The sequence below is a fragment of the Lissotriton helveticus genome, chromosome 5_1 (genome assembly GCF_964261635.1).
Source record: "Lissotriton helveticus chromosome 5_1, aLisHel1.1, whole genome shotgun sequence".
Lineage (NCBI taxonomy): Eukaryota > Metazoa > Chordata > Amphibia > Caudata > Salamandridae > Lissotriton > Lissotriton helveticus.
The window spans coordinates 680,020,361-680,040,455 of NC_136065.1; the positions used below are offsets into that span (position 1 = coordinate 680,020,361).

Genomic DNA, 20,095 nt, shown 5'->3' on the forward strand with positions numbered 1-20,095 from the left:
TATCGGCGGTTCGCTACATAAACAAGCTAGGGGGGACGAGATCCGCCATGTTGGTGGAGATAGCCAAGGATGTTTGGCATTATTGTCTCATGCATCAGATCACGATTATTGCAGAGTATATTCCGGGTCAGTCCAATGTGATAGCGGACTGGAACTCGAGGCATCTTCGGGATTACAGCGATTGGCAGCTGCTTCCCAGAGTGTTCGAGTACCTCCAGGACCTATGGGGTCCATGTCAGATCGACTTATTTGCATCCAGACTGAACCGTCAACTTCCTAGGTTCTTCAGCTGGAGACCGGATCCGGCAGCGGAAGCTACGGATGCGTTTCTACAAGACTGGTCGGGGAAGGTGAACTATGCGTTCCCTCCCTTTCTTCTGATACCAAGAGTGGCCTCTCACATTATCAAGCAGAAAGCGGAGGTGGTCCTGGTGACGCCTCTGTGGAGGTCGCAGCCCTGGTTCCCGATGTTGTTGGGGATGTGCTGCGACCTTCCCAGGATGATCCCGTGGTCGGAGAATCTCCTCCTAGGACCTCTGCAGGTGCAACATCCGTTGATCCTGGACCAGCGAATATCGCTGATGGCATGGAGGCTTTCAGGCAGCAATGGACCTTGCCTGGAGTTTCAGGAACGGCTTGTGACTTTATCAAACAGGCCTGGGCCCCTTCCACGAGAAAACGGTATTCTTCAGCCTGGAAGGGTTGGTTATGTTGGTGCGTGGAAAGGCATCTGGATCCCGTGGGGGCAGGTCTTACACACGTCATAAATTTCTTGTCGGATAAAGCAGCTGGCGGGTTGGCCTATAGATCCGTGAACAACTTCCGGTCGGCCATTTCCGCGGGACACACCCCTATTGATGGGAAACCTGTGGGTATGCACCCTTTGGTATGCAAGCTACTCAAAGGCATACGCGTCGCGAATCCTCCCAAGCCCAAATATTCGGGACTTTGGGATGTTTCTTTGGTCATTACATTTCTGGATAATTGGCCGCTAATGATTCGCTCTCAAGAAAGCAGTTATCGACTAAACTAGCCATGCTCTTATGCTTGTCAGCTTGCAGAAGATCATCAGATGTACGCGCCTTGGACGTTACAGGTAGAGTATTCACTCCGGAGGGAGTTTCTTTTACCATTACAGGTCGTACAAAGACCCTTTCCAGACAGGTTGATTATAATGCTTTTCCTACTAATCACAAATTATGTGTTGTCCAATGCTTGAAAGCTTACGAGGAATGTACTCATCCTTTAAGACCAGCTGGGGTCACGCAACTTTTGATTGCTGTTCAGAAGCCGTTTAAGCCTGTGTCCTCCGCTACTATTGCAAGATGGCTTAAATTTATCATGAAGGAAGCTGGGGTTGATGTTCAACTGTTTGGGGCTCACTCTGTACGTGGTGCCATGGCTTCAAAGTCATATTTATTGGGAGCTAACATTCAGGATATCATGCATTGTGGTGATTGGTCGTCTGAATCGATATTCAAACAGTTTTATTATAAGCCGGTGGGAGACATTACATCTGTTGTATTTGATACAGCGTTAAACTAGCATAATCTGAAGCCTCCGGTCCTGTAATAGAATCAAAAATTAGCTAGCATTCGCGCCAAGAATTTTCAATTCTATTAAGGACACGGAGGCGAGGATTATCCCACCCGGCTATGTTCAAATGCTTGATCATGATTTCCCACCCGTTATGATATGTTTAAGGCTGTTTTTATACAGGAATTACGGGTTGTTATATTTTCCTTTTCCTAGGCAAAGACAAGAAGTCCGAGTGAAGAGTCTTCCGTTGAAGAGTGACGTTGGAACGGTGTTCCCTGTTATTCCCTGGTGGAGAATATTATAGACTTTTGATGGTTGGACTTATTCTGCAAGTTCGTGCAAAGAAAGAGGACGCTGGGAGTGTTACCAGGACTCTTATAGGGTTCATAGAGGCGTGGCTAAGGCTAAGCATCATGGCCTCTGTAGTTTTTTTTCATTAAACTGTATGTTTATTGGCTGCTGTGATTTTAACAGTAAAGAAAGAGAAGCATAATCCTCGCCTCCGTGTCCTTAATAGAATTGAAAATTCTTGGCGCGAATGCTAACTAATTTTTGATTGACAAGCACCTGATTGTAGGAAGGCGGGGCTTTTATAGCCTTCGCATGATAGGCATCTGAGTCCTGTCCCTGGGAGTTATGGGAGATGAAGTCCTGCCATGTATAACTAACGTTCGTGTAGTTACTTTGCTTGCCCAGCAGGTGTACGTCTTCAGCGTCTATTCCTGGCAATGTGCTGAACTCCAATGTTCATTCACAGACTTTACAAATCATCTTGGAAATCAGATACACTCCAGATTCCATTCCGGGCTCTACTTATCAACTCATTTCCTTAAGCATTATGGTTCTTGTAGGTCTCACCCAAGCGAGAGAGCTGGAGAGGGGACTTTTGATGAGTCTTATTATACTTTGAACTCTGTATTACCGTTTCTAGCATGCTCTTGGATTCCATTGAACGCATCATCCCATTGTTCAAAAACAAGATCCGATCTTTGTTCTGCCACTGTTTGCTTCTTGGAACTTCAGTGCACCTCTTAAGGCAGGGAGTTCGAGTAGGGATTTTAACTGCTTTCACCTGCACTGTGCTGCAGCTACCTCACACCTTTTCGGAATGAGTTCCAATCATGCTGTGTGGCTGTGAACTAGTTTTTGCATTCAGAATTTGTGTTTCAACTGTCATTACTGGGATCACCTGCTTTCTATCTCCAGTTACCTCCATGTAGTATGTTAGTTATTTATATTGTAAGTACATCCTTAGATAATTGCTGTATTTAGTGTTATCACTTTAAGAGATAAGTATCCATTTGAATGTGACATGTACAATGTTCTACATTCTAGTTATGCTGTATTAGAATGTTCTATGTATTACTGGTGGTCAGTTCCTGTTGGTATTGGACCTATCCAGACGTGCTTTTATTCTTAGAATAAATCTTCACTTTACAACCAGAATTGGATTGATTCTTCCATTCGAGTTACTCCACTCCACTGCTGAACCTTTGAAGTTCTAAGTGGAGAGTGTTTTTGCTACTGTTTTTTGCAGTGTCCTGCTTTATTGTGGCTACCATGTGCAGCATTATGCTTCTTGTGTTTTCTTTGCTTGACAGACTCAACTCATATCTTGCCTATCCTTTATATCATGAATTTGTGTGTGTCCCTCTTGAGCTTCTGGCAGTGTACTCGTTGAGTTAGCAGCAATTTCTCATGCTTCCAGATTCTGACCTTATTCGGCATTTTTGTATTCTAGTTATTTTTTCCATCCTAATTTTTCCAGTCCATTCAATACTTGGTCCTCTAACTGTTTCTGTCCGGTATCTGTTTACAGGGTGACCTCTGGCTTGGTCTCGACTCTGTTTGGGTAAGAGACAGTCTTCTGTTGTCTCGCCCAGGTCCTTTGGAGTCTTACCTGCCTCAGCTTTGATGTCAGTTTCAGTCCAACAGTCCCTATGACAGCAGGCCCAAACTATGATTTTGCTGTATGGCTGTTGTTAAGAGCAATCTGCTGCTGCCTATCCAAAAGGGTATTCTCGAAGCCACTAAGAAACCTAGGGCCAGATGTAGGAAGGCCATTACGACCGGTAATAGGCTTTTGCTATGTAGGGGGCCAATTTACAGATTCGGTAAATACCGAATCGCTATGTACCGATTCGGAATTTACCGAATCATCATTTACTGATTCGGTATTTACAGAATCGGTAAATGACATGTAGGAAGCACTTTAAACAGTGCTCATGTGCTTTAAGGATTCGTTATTTACCACCAACTATTAGTTGGTGGTAAATAAGGAATACCTTAGAAAATGCAAATCAATGCATTTTCGAATGTGTCATGTGGCAGACATACATGCCCTTAGGGCATGTATGTGTGCCACATGTGTACACAAGCACTAATCAGGGGTGCAACAGGGTGTCAAAGTGACACCCTGCCACTCTTGACTCTTTCCCTATTTTACCGAATCGGTATTTACTGATTCGGTAATTGACATTCATTCCTATGGGCCTCCAGGCCCATAGGATTGAATGGCAATTACCTAATCGTTAAATACCGATTCGGTAATTACCGAATCTTAACGATTCGGTAATTTGTACCGATTTTTTATCTACATATCAATTACCGATTCGAAAATACAGAATCGGAAAAATTCGGTATTTTCGAATCGGTAATTTACAATTACCTACATCTAGCCCCTATTATCTTATACCAGTATATCCCTTATGTTGATCAAATCTTTTTCTTAACGATTCGGTAATTTTTACCGATTTTTTTATCTACATAGCAATTACCAATTCGAAAATACCGAATCTGTAAAATTCTGTATTTTTGAATCGGTAATTTACAATTACCTACATCTAGCCCCTATTATCTTATACCAGTATATCCCTTATGTTGATCAAATCTTTTTCTTGTCTGACTCCCGTCACTCTTCTTTCCCCTGCTTACAGCAATCACTTGTCTTCTGTAGTTCTGTGACCATAGTTATACATTCAATAGCCTGGTATTTACCTTACCTGTCACCTTAATAATTCCTACCTCTGGAATCACCCGCCCCTGCCAATGCTCCCTGACAATGGGTGGAAGAAATTTTCTTCTCATGTGCTTTAGACAACAAGAATGGTTTGGCAATTGTATGTCCTAAGAGCTTAAATCTATCAGTGATTTCTTAGAGAACATCCTAGAGGAAAGATGGGTTACTGTTAACCATGAAATAGATAATGTTACGAATTATATTTTAAACTTATTTGGCCCAAATAAATCGAAATCCTGTTTTGGGATAACCTTTCCTCTAAAAATGGTAAGCTCTCCTGATAAAAACTTCTTATTGAGTGGGCATTGTAATCAATTAATGATTCCCTTTTTAGACAGAAATTCTAAAGTTAGATTTGTTCCACACAAAATATACAACACTTCGTGGAGAGTTTTTGACCTAGGCCTTAAGGAATTTTCTTTTTTGCCCACCTCATAATTCTTAGGCCATCTTGGGTCCAGCACAGGAGGTTAAGTCGACCTCTTGGGAAATACGGAGGGATTTATCTGAACGTTCACACTCTCAAAAGTGGCAGTGACAACTGCAATTCATTATATTTAAGATGACCCTGAAGTGGTTGTTACGAGAGTGCATTTCTCTTTGAGAAATTGAATCTAGTGATAAGCTTTCCCTGGCACACACAGAAAAGGAGGATTGAATCCCGCTACATCACTTGGTGTCAATACCAGCTTAGATACAGGAGCAGGTAATATGGTTATGGCACAAGCTGTCTTAATGCTTCTTCCATTTTGACACCAAAACGTTCAAGTGTTTATTACCCAATGCATTTTAAACTTTATGACAAAACCTCAGCAATTTACAACTGATCAAGCAAAGATAACTTTTATGTTATTTAATTAAAGACCTAGCGGCATGACTGCCTCAATATTAAACCAAAGCCCTCTGCTGCCAAGTATTGAAAGCTTTCTACCACAATTCAAAGACGTTTACCAAGAGACAAACAAAGCCACCTGCCCATGCTGCCTTACTTTCTCTTTGACAAGGCATGGAGGACCTGGTGTCATATATAAGCTGGTTCCAACAGTCAATTGCTAAAGTAACCTGGCATCGGCCTTCAATCAGGGCATTTGTGAGAGTTTGAACGAGAATCTTTAGTGATGAATAGACCCACACACCCTACTGTAATTATTGATCTCATATTACAAAAGGATGATCATCAAACTCAGAGAAGGAAATAAAGATGTTGTATTCCAGCAAAGATATCAGTCACAGTCTCTGTGGAAGGAGTTTAACTCAAATTCCACCAATGAAGCCATTAAGTTAGAAAACTTTCATGTGAAGAAAATATAGAAGACGACTAGAAGTTTGGTGCATTTATTGCAGAAAGCACATACATTTTGTTAAAGAATATCCGAGTCTGACAGGAAACTACAAGACTCAGGTTTGAAGCGAACCCAAGTCGATATCCTGCAATATTCCAAAGTAAACCCGCATCAATAAAGACTTTGGTAGAAAGCATTGCCAACTACCAGTACAGATTCCCAGCAAGCACAAACCTTCTTTCCACATTAGGTCACACTGCTTATAGTGCTTCAGGGCGCTTTTTCAATTAAAGAGTCAATTAAAGATGTGATACACCGAAACACTAAAATGCTATCCAGCAGCCATGTAGGGATAGGTAGGGAACATCTGGTATCCGGAGAAGTATGCTGGGAATTCTATCTTTAGGAATTGTTCTGTAGCAAAGAGATTTTGAGATCATTACAGTTGACTTCATTGACACTCCCAACATTTGACATTGTACTGGGTACACCTTGGTTGCAAAAACAGAATCCTGATATTGATTGGCAAGAACTAAGGGGCTCATTAGGATGACGGGCGGACTTTGTCCGCCCGCCATCCTGTCGGAATTCGCGACCGCCCGCCATAAGGGTGGGGGTCCCGTGGGGGGTATTAGGATGTGCCCGCCACAGTGGCGGGCACATCCTGCATTTTTAGCATTGTGGCGGGCGGTGCTCTCTGCACCGCCCGCCACAATGCTAAAAATGCATTGATTCATTTGCATAAACAAAGCGGCAGGCACCGCGCGGTGCCTGGTGCTTTGTTAATGCAAATGAAGGGGGGTACCACAGGTACCCCCCGTGTGCACCCCCCACCTCTCCTTCACTCTGGGGGCCCACAGGGGGACCCCAGAGTGAAGACCGCATGCCTTTCCGTGGCGGCATCGCTGCCGCGGAAAGGCACCTACAGACGCCCATCAAAATATGGCTGGCGGTGTCTGATAGACACCGCCACCATATTTTTCCTTATCCGCCCCGGCCGCAAGGCGACCGGGGCGGAAAAGCGGCGGACGGTCTTTCCGTCCGCCGAGGTCCCCCCCGCCATACTAATATGGCGGGGGGAAATTGAGTGTGGATGTCGGGCGGATTGCCCCCGCCAGGCTGGCGGTGGCTGCCCCCAGCCTGGCAGGGGCAATCCGCCCGACATCATAATGGGCCCCAATGTATTCACTTTTCATCTCCATAGGAGCTGTTTGCCAAAGAAGAGATTAGAGTTTTCTCTCTCCTTAATGTGTTATACAGCACAGCTAGAGAAAACAACCCCAGGTACTTGGGGAATATAAGGATTTCCAAGATATTTTGCGTAAAAAAGGAGCAGACCAACTGCTCCCTCTTCGTCTTTAGTATTGCCATATTTATTTGCTCCTAGGAGCAAATATTCCATGTGGGCGCCTAAATATGCTCCCAGTACAAGAAGATAATTCCTTCAAGAATATTTATCAGCCAATCGGTATTAACTTTATCTCATTTTCTCGTAAAATCATAAAAGTACATTCAATACAAGAAAACCACGATAAAAAGTGTAGAAAGCTCTCTGGGTAAACACAGATATTCACAGTATCTGGTTACATTTCACATAAAATCGAAGGAAAAATAAATTAACATAGAGATTATAAAATACAGTGCTACATAAGCGCCACAGAAGAAATGCTAAAATATTGTCTATCTCATGCTAAAACAATCTAAAATTCTCATAAAAATACTCAACGCCAATGAAGAATACCAGATAGAAAAGTAAACACTAGGTAACATACTCTGGGGGTTGTAGAAGTTGTAAAAACAGGAACGCTGGTCTCGCCTGTCTAAAGTTCAGGGGTAGGAGAAGCGGATTGATATACTGATAACGTAGGGTATTAAATCTGGGACAGATCATAACGATGTGCAAAGTAGCATGGAGGGAAATATTGTCACAGGTACAATGCTTGTAACTCAGAAACGTTTGTCCAACCCCTGTACGAAGCAACAACTGAAACAAATTTTGTATAGATAGATTAACAACCTATGGTGGTAGCTGGTCATCTACAGCTTCAAATAGGGTTCCATCCGCATAACCGATTTGGCCAAAGAAAAATGGTGCATTGTACACTTGCTCAGAGCAGAGACCTCTCTCTCTGCTACCACCCTGGAAAGGAAGGCCTATTTCAAACAGTCACTATTCCCTTTCAAAATCTGCTCCAGATCTGAAAAGAGTTAAGGAAGACCCAATGAAGCAAAATTACTTCTAATAAATGTGATCTGGGGAATACAAGACATATTGTCCAGGTTTAAGCAGTCACAAACGGTGGCTCTATTGAGTTTTAGATCCTCCTTAAGCCAGATGGATAACCATAAGAGCAGGGGACATAAACCAATAGATTCAGAAATGTACGCCAAGCCATCCTCAGGCACATTTTCACTAGGGGTTCGCTGAGGGACTTTTAAAAGACCTATCAGAAAGATGTTCTCAGCTACCAGTAATACCCCCAGATGTTGCATCCAAAACTAGCTAGTGAAATGCATTTGGCCCTATAGACTTTAAGTATTGTCTCTACATAAGTGTGACCTAAGCATCTAGAAAACTACCTGATGCCATTTATTGCCCTTTTAAAAATCATGAAATTTTTTGGAAGCAGAAGTTGCCCTGTGAGATGGGAGTCCAATAGGATCCCCAGACAAATTGAGTGTTCAACTCTGCAGATGCAATTACCCTTTATCACACATTTTCTTGTGTTGGTATTTCTAGGGCCAATCACCATGACATGGGACTTGGTATTATTGGTCGACAGGTCGAACTCATCCAGTGAGGAGACAAACAGATCTAAGAGGTGCTGCAAACCCTTGGCCGTAAGTGCTATGAAGTTGGAATCATCCGCATATAAGAAAGAAGGCAGGGGCGACCGCCAACACTCAGTACATCTAGCCCCTGACTGGTTAAAACGTACTCCAAACCATTATTTTTTTTAAATGAAGAGAAAGGGGGCTAATATACACCCGACACACCCATCTTTTCAAACATTCTCCATTTGCCCTATATCTCACTGAGGCAGTGAGTTCCTCATATATATCACACAAGAAGGTGACAAATACACGGTTGACCCCCATAGACCCCAGCAAAGTCCAGAGCTTAGCTTAGTTGAGGCAGAGCTGAGCAGGCCCGGACTGGCCATAGCGGGCACCGGGCAATCCCTCGGTGCGCCGCAAGGGTGGGGGCCGGTTTTGGGCCCCTGGGGGCCGTTTTTGTTACAGGGCCGTTTTTGCAGCATAGCTGAAAAATCGGCCCTGTAACAAAATCGGCCGAAAACCGGCCCCGACTAAGTGCTCGGCCGATCATCTCCTACCAGGGCCGGTTGTGGTTCCCAGTCCGGCCCTGGAGCTGAGGTCCATGAAGGCCAAATGTACTGCCCCCCCCCCCCCCCCTTCGCCCTGGTGTATTTGGAGATCAACAAAAAAAGATTCTGTTTCTGTTTGAGAGTCCCTGGCATGCCGTGAATTAATATTGAATCTCTAATAAAACATTGTTATCTTTGGCCCAGAGAGTAAGGAGGTCTAAAAGCACCCGCCCAATAATTTTAATCTCACAATCCACCAAGAAGATAGGTCGATAGCAGATGAGGTATTTTCTTGTTCCTTTTTTAAAATGGTCACAATAACAGAATGCCGCCAACTAGAGGGTAGCGAGAATATTTGGGAATATTTATAAAACAATCTAAAGAAGGGAATCATTCAGTGTTCCACTTCAACTGCAGGAACCCCATTCTTAGTTCATCGCCAAACTGAGGGGTGAATTCAGACAAAGCACAGACTCTAGAGAACTTAGTGACATCACGATCAGGACTAGATACCCATTACCATTGATTTTCATGCTGTTAGCTCAGATTATATCAGCCACAATCTTTTCCAAAATCAATCTATGTGGTGTTCCAATTTAGTAAGGACACTCTGTGAGATGAATTGAATACTCTGCGTTCAAACCTAGATGCAGGCATTTTGAGTATTTTTTAGGCTCTTTGGCTAATGTAATGCACCTGCAACTTTTCAGCTATTTTTCTTTTTGCAACTTTGTTTTACAACATTCTTGTTTTTGGGAATTTCGATTTTCGAGATTGCTGTTTTTCTAAACAATTGTTTTAGATCACCAGTTATTGGACTGTAGGAGATGTTTTTTATTAAAAAAATAGATTTTGCAGGAGTTGGTGTTTTCTTTGGCTATTGGTTTCCTTGTTTGGATTATTGGAGTTCTGAAGACTATTGGTGACAGATAGTTTGACAAAATCACCATGAGTTGAAGAATGAAGACAATTACAGGTAGAAACGCCCACATTCTTTTTATTTGTTAAAAAAACCCATAAAAAATGCCAATGTAATTAGAAAGTGTTGTCAAAACAGGCAAGCAATTTTACAGGTTGTTAGTGTGTATTAGAAGTGTTGGATGTACGCAAGATTGTCCAGGTAGCATAAATTGTTAAAAAAAACATAAAAAATGTCAATGTAATTAGAAAGTGTTGTCAAAACAGGCAAGTAATTTTACAGGTTTTTATTGTGTGTTAGAAGTGTAGGATGTACACAATATTGTTCAGGTAGCCTGAAGCTCCCATCAATAGAAATTGATTAATGTTAGACAATAGTCTTTCAGACATGTCTTTACTTTTTTTTAAACATGCAGTTTCAGGCTAAATATCATCTGATTATTGTCGACATATATATTTGTGGGTATCCATATGTGGGACCTGTGCCACTGGAACCAAGCTACACCAGGCTGAATAAGGGTAAAAGTCCTCCTGGGTTGCTTGTGTTCGGTTTCAGGGAGGTCCTGGCCTGCCAGTTCAGGCTGGGCTGTTCCCATTGGAGCAGGGTCAAGACTGATTTGCATCTGGCTGAGTCCAAACGTGAGGTGGCATGGTGTGCAAATAATGACGGACTGGGAAGTGGCTGAAATTAAATCAAGCATTCCATCATCAATTCAATTCAAAGAAGTCTTTATTCGATTATTACATCATAAAAGACATGCACACAATTTACAATGGCTAAAATACATGTATTGTTTATAAAAATAGTTTACGGTAGTATTAAAAACAATCTAAGACCATATTAAATCATTTATACAGAACTTCATTTGAAAGTTATTTAAAAATTTACAATAGATCCTTAATTAAATAATCATAGTAAATTCGGGCACAATAAGTAGTTACACATTTACACACAATCAATGGAGAGCCTATGATTTTTAGGCAAAAGCCTAGGTCGAGTTAATAAACCTTGCTCTTAAGATCCAAGCACAGCCTAAGTATTTCACTACTCCAATTACAATCACGGGCGACAGATCTGTCTTTAATATCCTACTGGCAGTTGCTGCTGAACGTGTTCCCAAGCTTCTACAAACTGGACTTAACCACTTTAATCTTGGGGCAACATACAGCGGGCAGACAAAAAGAAAATGATTTACACTTTCACCCTGTCCTGAGCACATAGGACAGTGCCCAGACCCACCCTTACCCCACGTTATAGTGAACTCCCTTAATGGCAATGAACCGCATCTGTATTGGTGGAATAATTTACGGTCCAGGGGCTTGGTTATAACATCCCAGTATTTTTCAAAACAGGAGACATCCTTCATAACAACAAAAGTACCAGTGAGGTTACTAACAGTCAATCCTGCATGTCTTTTTCCTACAACCCAATCCCAATATTGTAGCTTCAACTCCTTTTTGGAGGGGAAGGTTGCAGTATCGGGGTTTAACCATAGTTCTCCTAGCCCCAAGGCACACAAGGTAGTTCTTAAGTCTTTAAACCAACCTATGTTAGAGGAGCCAGGAAGATCCCTGACCTCAATGCATGCTCTTGCATAGAGCAGGAGTTCGGGCGTTGTACAAAGGCGGCGCCAGAACGCTAATGGTCGCAATCTGGCTAGGTCCTCCACTGGTTGACACCCAAGATCATACAAGACTGGGATCCGCGGTGTTGACTGCGGGAGACCGATGCCACCCTAAGGAATTTGTTTTGGGCAACTTTCAGAGGATCGAGGTTACTGAAGCCCCAGAGCTCCGCCCCATACAACGCAGAGGGTAGAACTTTCGCTCCATAAATCTTCATTAATGGGGACAAAGGCCGGGTATAGGAGCTTTTATGTTCTTTAAGCAGGGCTCCTCCTATCTGCGCATGCTTTAATGCCAATAAGTCAACCTGTTGAGACCAACTAAGGGTCTCACTAAACGTAACTCCAAGGTAGGTAAACAATTTAGTCTGTTCCAGGGGTGTGCCCCCCATAGTAACCCTAGCTGTAATCGGGGTGGGTCCTCTTAGTACCATAAATTTTGTTTTGGACACATTCACCTCAAGCTCATGCTCGCAGCAGACCAGTTCAAACCTAGTCAGGGCCTGTTGGAGGCCCTGTCTGGTCTTGGAGATTAAAAGTGTCGTCCGCGAACATGAGCAAGGGGATTTTCATTCCAGCCAGGGACGGGGCATCAGTGGGGTGATTAGCAAAATAATTAGTAACCCCATTTATATATAGAGAAAACAGGGTAGGAGCTAAAACACACCCTTGCCTTACACCTTTAGCGACTGGAAATCTATCCGTTACCTCCCCTGGTTTACCCCAACGTACTTGGGCAAAGGTTTGAGCATGTAAATTCACCAAGAGACGTACAAAGGGAGTTGGCATACCCAGCTTCACTAAACAATCCCACAGCTTTGCCCTTGGGACAAGGTCGAATGCAGACCTTAGGTCACAAAGGCTGCGTAGAGTATACCTTTACCTAGGATGACAGTCTTCCAATAAAGAAGAATGAACCGAAAAGCCTGGTCTAAAGTACTCACATGGGACCGAAAACCAGCCTGGAGTGGTGTAAGAATGTTGAATTCACTAATCCAGTCCTGAATCCTGCCAAGAACAAGGCGGGCTGTGATTTTTTGCACCGCATCTATAAGGCTGATCGGACGGTAGTTGGAAGGAACCGACCGATCGCCTTTCTTGTAAATTGGCAGGATTTCTGCCCCAAACCAGGACTCGGGGACCTTAGCACCAGAGGCTAAAGCATTAGCCAGATTGACTATATAGGGGGCCCAGAGATCCTGATCCTGCTGAAATAAGTCAGCAGGTATGCAATCCGGGCCAGGTGCCTTACCCCTCGGAATAGACTGCAAAATATGTTTAACTTCACTACTCGTAAACTTAAGAGGATCAACCAGGGCAAGACAGGGAATGTCAACCTGGGTGCTACTGTAGTTCCTAAATTGCTCCTCAAAGTAACATACCCACTGATGTTGGCCAACCGAAGCAGGGCTTGGGCGATCTTCCTGGGATTTACCCCATTTTAAAAGATGCCGAAACTGTCGCATATTTCGAAAGCTACATGCTTCGGTTAGTGATAACCACAGTTCCTCATCCCAATTGGTCTTGGCTTTGTGCTTAGCATCTTTATATGCCTTCCTACAAGTCCTAATTTGACTATGATTTTTTTGCTTTATTACTTTAAACAAATCCCCATGGGTCCGTCGACACTCCTCATCATACCAGGTTATAATTTTCAATTTCCCCCTCCTACCCTGCTTGGAGATAGACTTCACAAACAGCTTTTTCAACTCCAAGAATAGACTAGTGTGAATATTAGTGATTTTTGCATTAATATCGTCCTGTGACCCACAACTAGATATTTCTTCCAGGGAGTTAGACACCAGGGATCTAATCTCCTTACGTGCCTCTACGTTAACAGAAATTTTTGGCCACCGTACCCTTCTCATATCGTTACTGAGTACGACTTCGTCCTGAACGGCGTTAGATCTACAGCTCTCAGACCCAAGAAAACTGTGGTCCCTTAGTTCCACCACCAGCGGATCATGATCACTTTCCGGGCGGGTCATGACCACCATATCCTCAACTGCAGCCCACAGCTTCACATCGACTAGAATATAGTCAATACGGCTACTGTGTCTGCTGTTGCTGAAGGTATGTCTACCCGTCCTATCTGATCGCACTCTACCATTTAATGCTCGCAGTCCCTGGTCCAGACACAACCCTTTAATAAAAGTTGCGGATTGTGTCCATTTCCCAATCGGGGATAACTCAAGCTGAGGAATCCCCCAGGTCATATCTTCAACCTCGGTGAGTAAGCCATCATCCAAACTCAGGGGTTCAAAACAGGAGTTAAAGTCCCCCATCACAACCGTGTACCCGTCTACTGATGCTCCTGATAAGAAGTGATCCAAAAGGCAGAGGGTTGGAGAGACCCTTCCGCCCTGGATGCCCCTAACATATATGTTAATCAAAAGAATATTAAGGCCTTTAGAAGATCTTATACTAACCATTAATATATCAGGGCTATCAATTGGAACCTCCTCCACTCTTACGCCCTCATACTGGCGAACCCAGGTAGTCAAGCCTCCCATAGCACGCCCTCTTTGTCCTTTAATTACTGGTTTGCTGTAGTTTAAATAACCCACAAGGAACACCGATGAGAGTGCCCAGGTTTCCTGGAATGACCAAACATCACCTTGTTGTATGAAGTTCACCCAGTCCGGGATACACATACGGGACTCAAGCCCAGCTATATTCCAATTACCAAACTTGGTGCCGTTTGATACCGCCAGGACAGTAGTTTTGGCCTTAGAGTGGGAGGGTACTACATCCTGTGATAGGGGAGCTACATTATCATCATATGCCCCCCTATAATTTGGAGTATCCTGTATGGGTACATCATCACTCCTTTTATCGGTTGCAGCCGCACCGTAAACTGCCAACAAAGATTCCTGGCAACCATTAAAAGTCCCTCCATAAAGGCCAATCACCTTATTGCCAACCTCTAGAGTCAATACATCCTGAACCTCAACCTTATCTGTTTCCAGTCTCACAGCCCGGTCCCCGCCGGGGAGATCAAACTTCCCATTCCCACAATGAAATGGCTTTTCATTCGATGCTTCATCATAGGAGGGAGCTTTATCTGGGGTAACAAAGATACCCGTACAATCTTGGTTGGACACTAGATCTAGGAAATGAATAAGAAGTAATTCATTAGAATCCAACCCCGAATAAGGTTCATACAGATTGTGCAACGGGATGTTCCAATACTCGTTGTGTTGGGTATAATTAGTGTGATTATTTGGTGTGGGGAAGTGGCTAGGAGGATGGCGGTGTAGAGGAAGGGAAAAAGGAATGTTAGAATTATTGGCAGGGTGGGAGAGAAAGGGTGTATAGTTAGCCAAATTCAGAGAGTGAGTGTTTCTACTAGATCTGGGATGTACAGGGGGTCTAAGCAAAGCCTCTGGATACAAATAGCTTAGATTTCGAGTTGAAACACCTCCTTCCTTATTTCCTGGATACCAATCACTTATATGTGAAACGACTCTGTGGTCCTTAAAATTAACGATCACAATGTCTCCATCTACATCTTTCGGGCGAAGGCCTACCCAATTGCACCTTCTTACCGAGATTATATCACCATTTAAATGGGCAGGGAGGGGTCTATTTGTTCTTAACCAAAAGATAACTTTGTTTTTCAGACTAACATTGTGTTCCGGATTTCCATTTACAATCGGGGGAACACCCGTTAATATGATCACAAAGTTTGCCGACTCTGAAGGTAAGTCCACTGTGGTCCTACAATTTGGGGTTGCTCTTTGACTTATACTTTTAATTTTGGGTACCCCTGGGAACATAGTTGACTTGTTCATAGGTGGAATCAATTTATTCGGAGTCGACAGTGTCTTCTCTTTAGCTGGCTTGAGTACTGTCGTCGGTTTAGATGGTATTAGGGGGGCATTAATATTGTTAGAAGTTAGGTTTCCATTACTTTTATGGGGTCTACTTGGGAACAAAGTAGTGGTACTGGGCTGGCATTTCGGTTGGGACTGGTCCTTAGAGTTCGCTGCGTCAGAATTTGTGTTCGGAACGGCAGCTGCTAAAAGGCAATCCATTTTTCCCCCCAAAATCCTAACTCTCTCCATAAGTGGGAGCATATAGGATTTTAGAAGTTGGTCGAAGAGTTCTATTGACTGTTTTTTAGACATGGGTGGCAATTCTTCGGGGAGGGATGGTAGGGAGTGGATTCCTGGTGATACCTCCCTCACGGTTGGAACGATTGAATTGATTTCGGGGTTTACCAAAAGTGGTGGAGAGCTCAAGGGGTTATGGCCTTTTCTTTTAACCCCGCCCTTTCTCCTTTTTTTTCTTGGCGGAGAGCGAAATACCCTGCGTGGATTCATGGACTTAATTTCGGTCTTACTATTGGTATGTGTCGGAATTATCTCAGTGGATGCTGCAATATCAATTGAATGATTAGAGAAAGTTGAATGGAGTTGTGGAACTATGGTCGAGGCAGCTGGGGTATTTAGGTCAATAAGACTATTAGAGACAATAGGAGGGCTGTTTATATTATCCTCGCTATTAATAGCAGAGTAGGCAGGAGTTGTATTGTGGTCGCGAAAAATACTAGGGATGTGGTCAGTACTGAATAAGTCGACATCTACGTCCAACCTACCAATACTGCCCGATTCTTGGCTAGTAATTTGATCTAGTAGGGAAGTCATTGGTTTCTTTTTAAGTTGTTCTATAGAGAGACGACGCTCAGCACGTTTCTCCGCTAGTAAGAGTTCTTTATCAATTTCTTTGTTTGCCTTCGCAAAATATTTGTCGAGAGGCCCAAGGATCGAGACCCCAGCACAGGAAGGTAGAGAACTAGACATGACTATAGGAGTCCTTAACATGTAGGGTACCCCGGAGAACGACTGACCTGGAACAACAGTAGGCAAAGTAAGAGTGTTAGAGACCGGGCCCAGCCCAGCCTCCCTCGGCCCCTGACGGCCACAGACGGTCCCGCCCTTGTCCCGGGCTTCTCCCGGGACGCTCCTGCGCGCTCCCGCGCAGCGGAACGTACTACTTGCTAAATAGAAGGGGGGGAGGGAGGAAGTGGTCGGGGGCGGGACAGGCTGACAGGGAGAGCGGACCAGGTGGAAATGGTGATTACCACAGGGGCTCCTGGGAAACTGAGTCCCTGTGGTTGCAACGCTCGCAGCCCTGTTAAGCCCTCGCCTTTCCCCAAGGTGTCAGTGACAGTAGAGTCCTTTGCCCACGATGCGGGACCCGCGGAGAGGGTCCGGCGAGTTGTAGCGGTGTTCGACGGGCAGCAAGCAGGATAGAAAGACCTCCTCACAAAGCAGCCAGTAGGTTTCAGCAGCGTCCCACGGGTTCTCAGCACGGCTGGCTTAAATCCTTCCTTCGTTCGTGGTCCGGGGCGGGTCAGGCTGACAGGGAGAGCGGACCAGGTGGAAATGGTGATTACCACAGGGGCTCCTGGGAAACTGAGTCCCTGTGGTTGCCACGCTCGCAGCCCTGTTAAGCCCTCGCCTTTCCCCAAGGTGTCAGTGACAGTAGAGTCCTTTGCCCACGATGCGGGACCCGCGGAGTGGGTCCGGCGAGTTGTAGCGGTGTTCGACGGGCAGCAAGCAGGATAGAAAGACCTCCTCACAAAGAAGCAGCCAGTAGGTTTCAGCAGCGTCCCACGGGTTCTCAGCACGGCTGGCTTAAATCCTTCCTTCGTTCGTGGTCGGGGGCGGGTCAGGCTGACAGGGAGAGCGGACCAGGTGGAAATGGTGATTACCACAAGGGCTCCTGGGAAACTGAGTCCCTGTGGTTGCAACGCTCGCAGCCCTGTTAAGCCCTCGCCTTTCCCCAAGGTGTCAGTGACAGTAGAGTCCTTTGCCCATGATGCGGGACCCGCGGAGCGGGTCTGGTGAATTGTAGCGGTGTTCGACGGGCAGCAAGCAGGATAGAAAGACCTCCTCACAAAGAAGCAGCCAGTGGGTTTCAGCAGCGTCCCCATCATCACTTTTTTGTGATCCACCCAAAGTGGGACGTGCATGCCCAGATGTGGGTCGAGTGCATCCGGTGCCACTGGAATAAATTTATACCTGGCTGATGAGCCCGATAAGGGTGAAACTGATTCTGGGTGGCTTGTGTTCCAGCTCAGTGAGGACATCGCCTGGCAGTTCGGGATGGACGTTCCCATTGGAGCAGGCTCAAGACTGATTTGCATATGGCTGGGTCCAAACTGAGGTGGCTTTTGTGCAAAATAATGATGGACTGAGATGTGGTCAGAGTAATTACCAGTCTCTGAGATTAATCAAAGGAACACTGGCATTTGCTCTTGACATCGCCTCAGCAACAGAGAATGGTTACAAGATAATGCACCGGGACCATACCAACAAACATGGAGGAAGCATTGCTATCATCCACAAGGAAAGCCTCCACTGCATCAGCCCCAAAGATGAAACCACCCCTATCATGGAACACCTCAATTTCAAACTCAAAACAGACGTCAAATCCACCATTAGAGGCACCCTAGATTACAGACCCCCAGGACCACCCCCAAGCTTCAGTAACGCCATTCCAGACTTTATCACCACTCTTGCCACTGACTCCTTTCTCTGAGACATCAATTTCCACCTTGATGACCTGAATGGCACTACCACTGCCAACTTCCCTGGAAGCATGAACAACATTGGCTGCACCCAATTAGTCTCTGGCCCCACACATAACACAGGACACACGTTTGACCCCATGTTCACAGTCAGCAAAAAAATCAAGCACAGCGATGTCACCAAACTGACCTGGACAGACCACGCCATCATCCACCTTCCTATCACCAGATGCACCCTGGCACCACCCTCAGCCGTCCAGCACCCTCCCCCAGAGCAGCTGGAACAAAGTGTCAGAGAACAAGTGGACCGACACCCTTGACACCTCCCACCCGGACACCTTACACAATCTAGAACATGCTGTCAAGAACTTCACCACCTGGATTGCCGACTGCGCGGACAGAGTCGCTCCGCTCAAGCCCAGCAAATAGGCCTGATGATACATCATGGAGTTGAGAATGGCAAAAAGCTACTGCAAGCAACTAGAAAGCAATTGGCACACCAGCAAGGAACCCGCAGACAGAGCAACCTTCAAGACAGCCCTCAACCACTACTTCCAGCTCCCAAAGAAAACGAAAAAGAATGCCCTGGCAGACCGCTTCGATGTCAGTTCCAAAAACAGCAAAGAACTCTTCAACATCGTTAGAGAGTTCTCCAACCCCTCAGCCACCAAAAACATCATCACTTCTTCCCAGGAACTTCGCAACACCCTGGCGGACTTCTTCCATTACAAGATCTCTACCATATACAAGAACTTTGTACCCAACACACCCCCTATAACCTCTTCGGCCACCTCGCTCCCACAGAAGCAAGACACAAAGGCCTACTCACCACCTATGTACTAGCTGATCACTCTGAACAGTACAGCAATCATGAACTCCATCCACTCTGGAGCACCCACTGACTCTTGTCCCCACCATATTTTCAACATCAGAAGCAAGAAGATCAGCAATGAGCTCACCACCCTCTTCAATGTCTCCATCACCACGGCCACAATCCCCAAAGAATGGAAACACGCAGAGTAAAACCCCTTCTCAAGAAACCATCTGCCGACCATAGCGAACTCAAATACTACCGTCCTATCTCCCTTGCCTTGAGAAAGCCATCAACCGCCTACTCACCAAACACCTGGAGAACAACCATCTTCTGGAAGTCTCCCAATCTGGATTCTGCACCAACCAGAGCACTGAATCCACCCTAAGCACTGCCACCAATGACATCAGAAACCTCCTTGGCTGAGGAGAAACTGCAGCCCTGATCCTCCTCGACCTTTCAGCAGCATTCAACACTGTATCTCACCACATCATGATCAAAAGATCACTTCGGAATTCAAGGAGACACCCTCAAGTGGATTGCCTCCTTCCTCGCCGGAAGAACCCAGCAAGCAGGATAGAAAGACCTCCTCACAAAGAAGCAGCCAGTAGGTTTCAGCAGCGTCCCACGGGTTCTCAGCACGGCTGGCTTAAATCCTTCCTTCGTTCGTGGTCGGGGGCGGGTCAGGCTGACAGGGAGAGCGGATCAGGTGGAAATGGTGATTACCACAGGGGCTCCTGGGAAACTGAGTCCCTGTGGTTGCAACGCTCGCAGCCCTGTTAAGCCCTCGCCTTTCCCCAAGGTGTCAGTGACAGTAGAGTCCTTTGCCCACGATGCGGGACCCGCGGAGCGGGTCCGGCGAGTTGTAGCGGTGTTCGACGGGCAGCAAGCAGGATAGAAAGACCTCCTCACAAAGAAGCAGCCAGTAGGTTTCAGCAGCGTCCCACGGGTTCTCAGCACGGCTGGCTTAAATCCTTCCTTCGTTCGTGGTCGGGGGCGGGTCAGACTGACAGGGAGAGCGGACCAGGTGGAAATG

The 20,095-nt window shown here is 45.3% G+C and overlaps 1 long non-coding RNA gene across 2 annotated transcripts in view; it reads left to right on the top strand.

Annotated features, from left to right (window-relative positions):
• The window catches only part of LOC144754827 (uncharacterized), a 280,861-nt gene extending 262,034 nt beyond the window's left edge, over positions 1-18,827 (top strand). The window contains exons 3-4 of one of the 2 annotated variants that reach the window (XR_013594770.1): positions 10,026-10,143; positions 18,816-18,827. This is a non-coding gene — a long non-coding RNA (uncharacterized LOC144754827). Of the gene's footprint in view, positions 1-10,025; positions 10,144-15,333; positions 15,414-18,815 lie in introns of those variants that run through there. The other variant, XR_013594769.1, reaches the window with a different exon arrangement.
• The last annotated feature ends 1,268 nt before the right edge of the window (positions 18,828-20,095 follow it).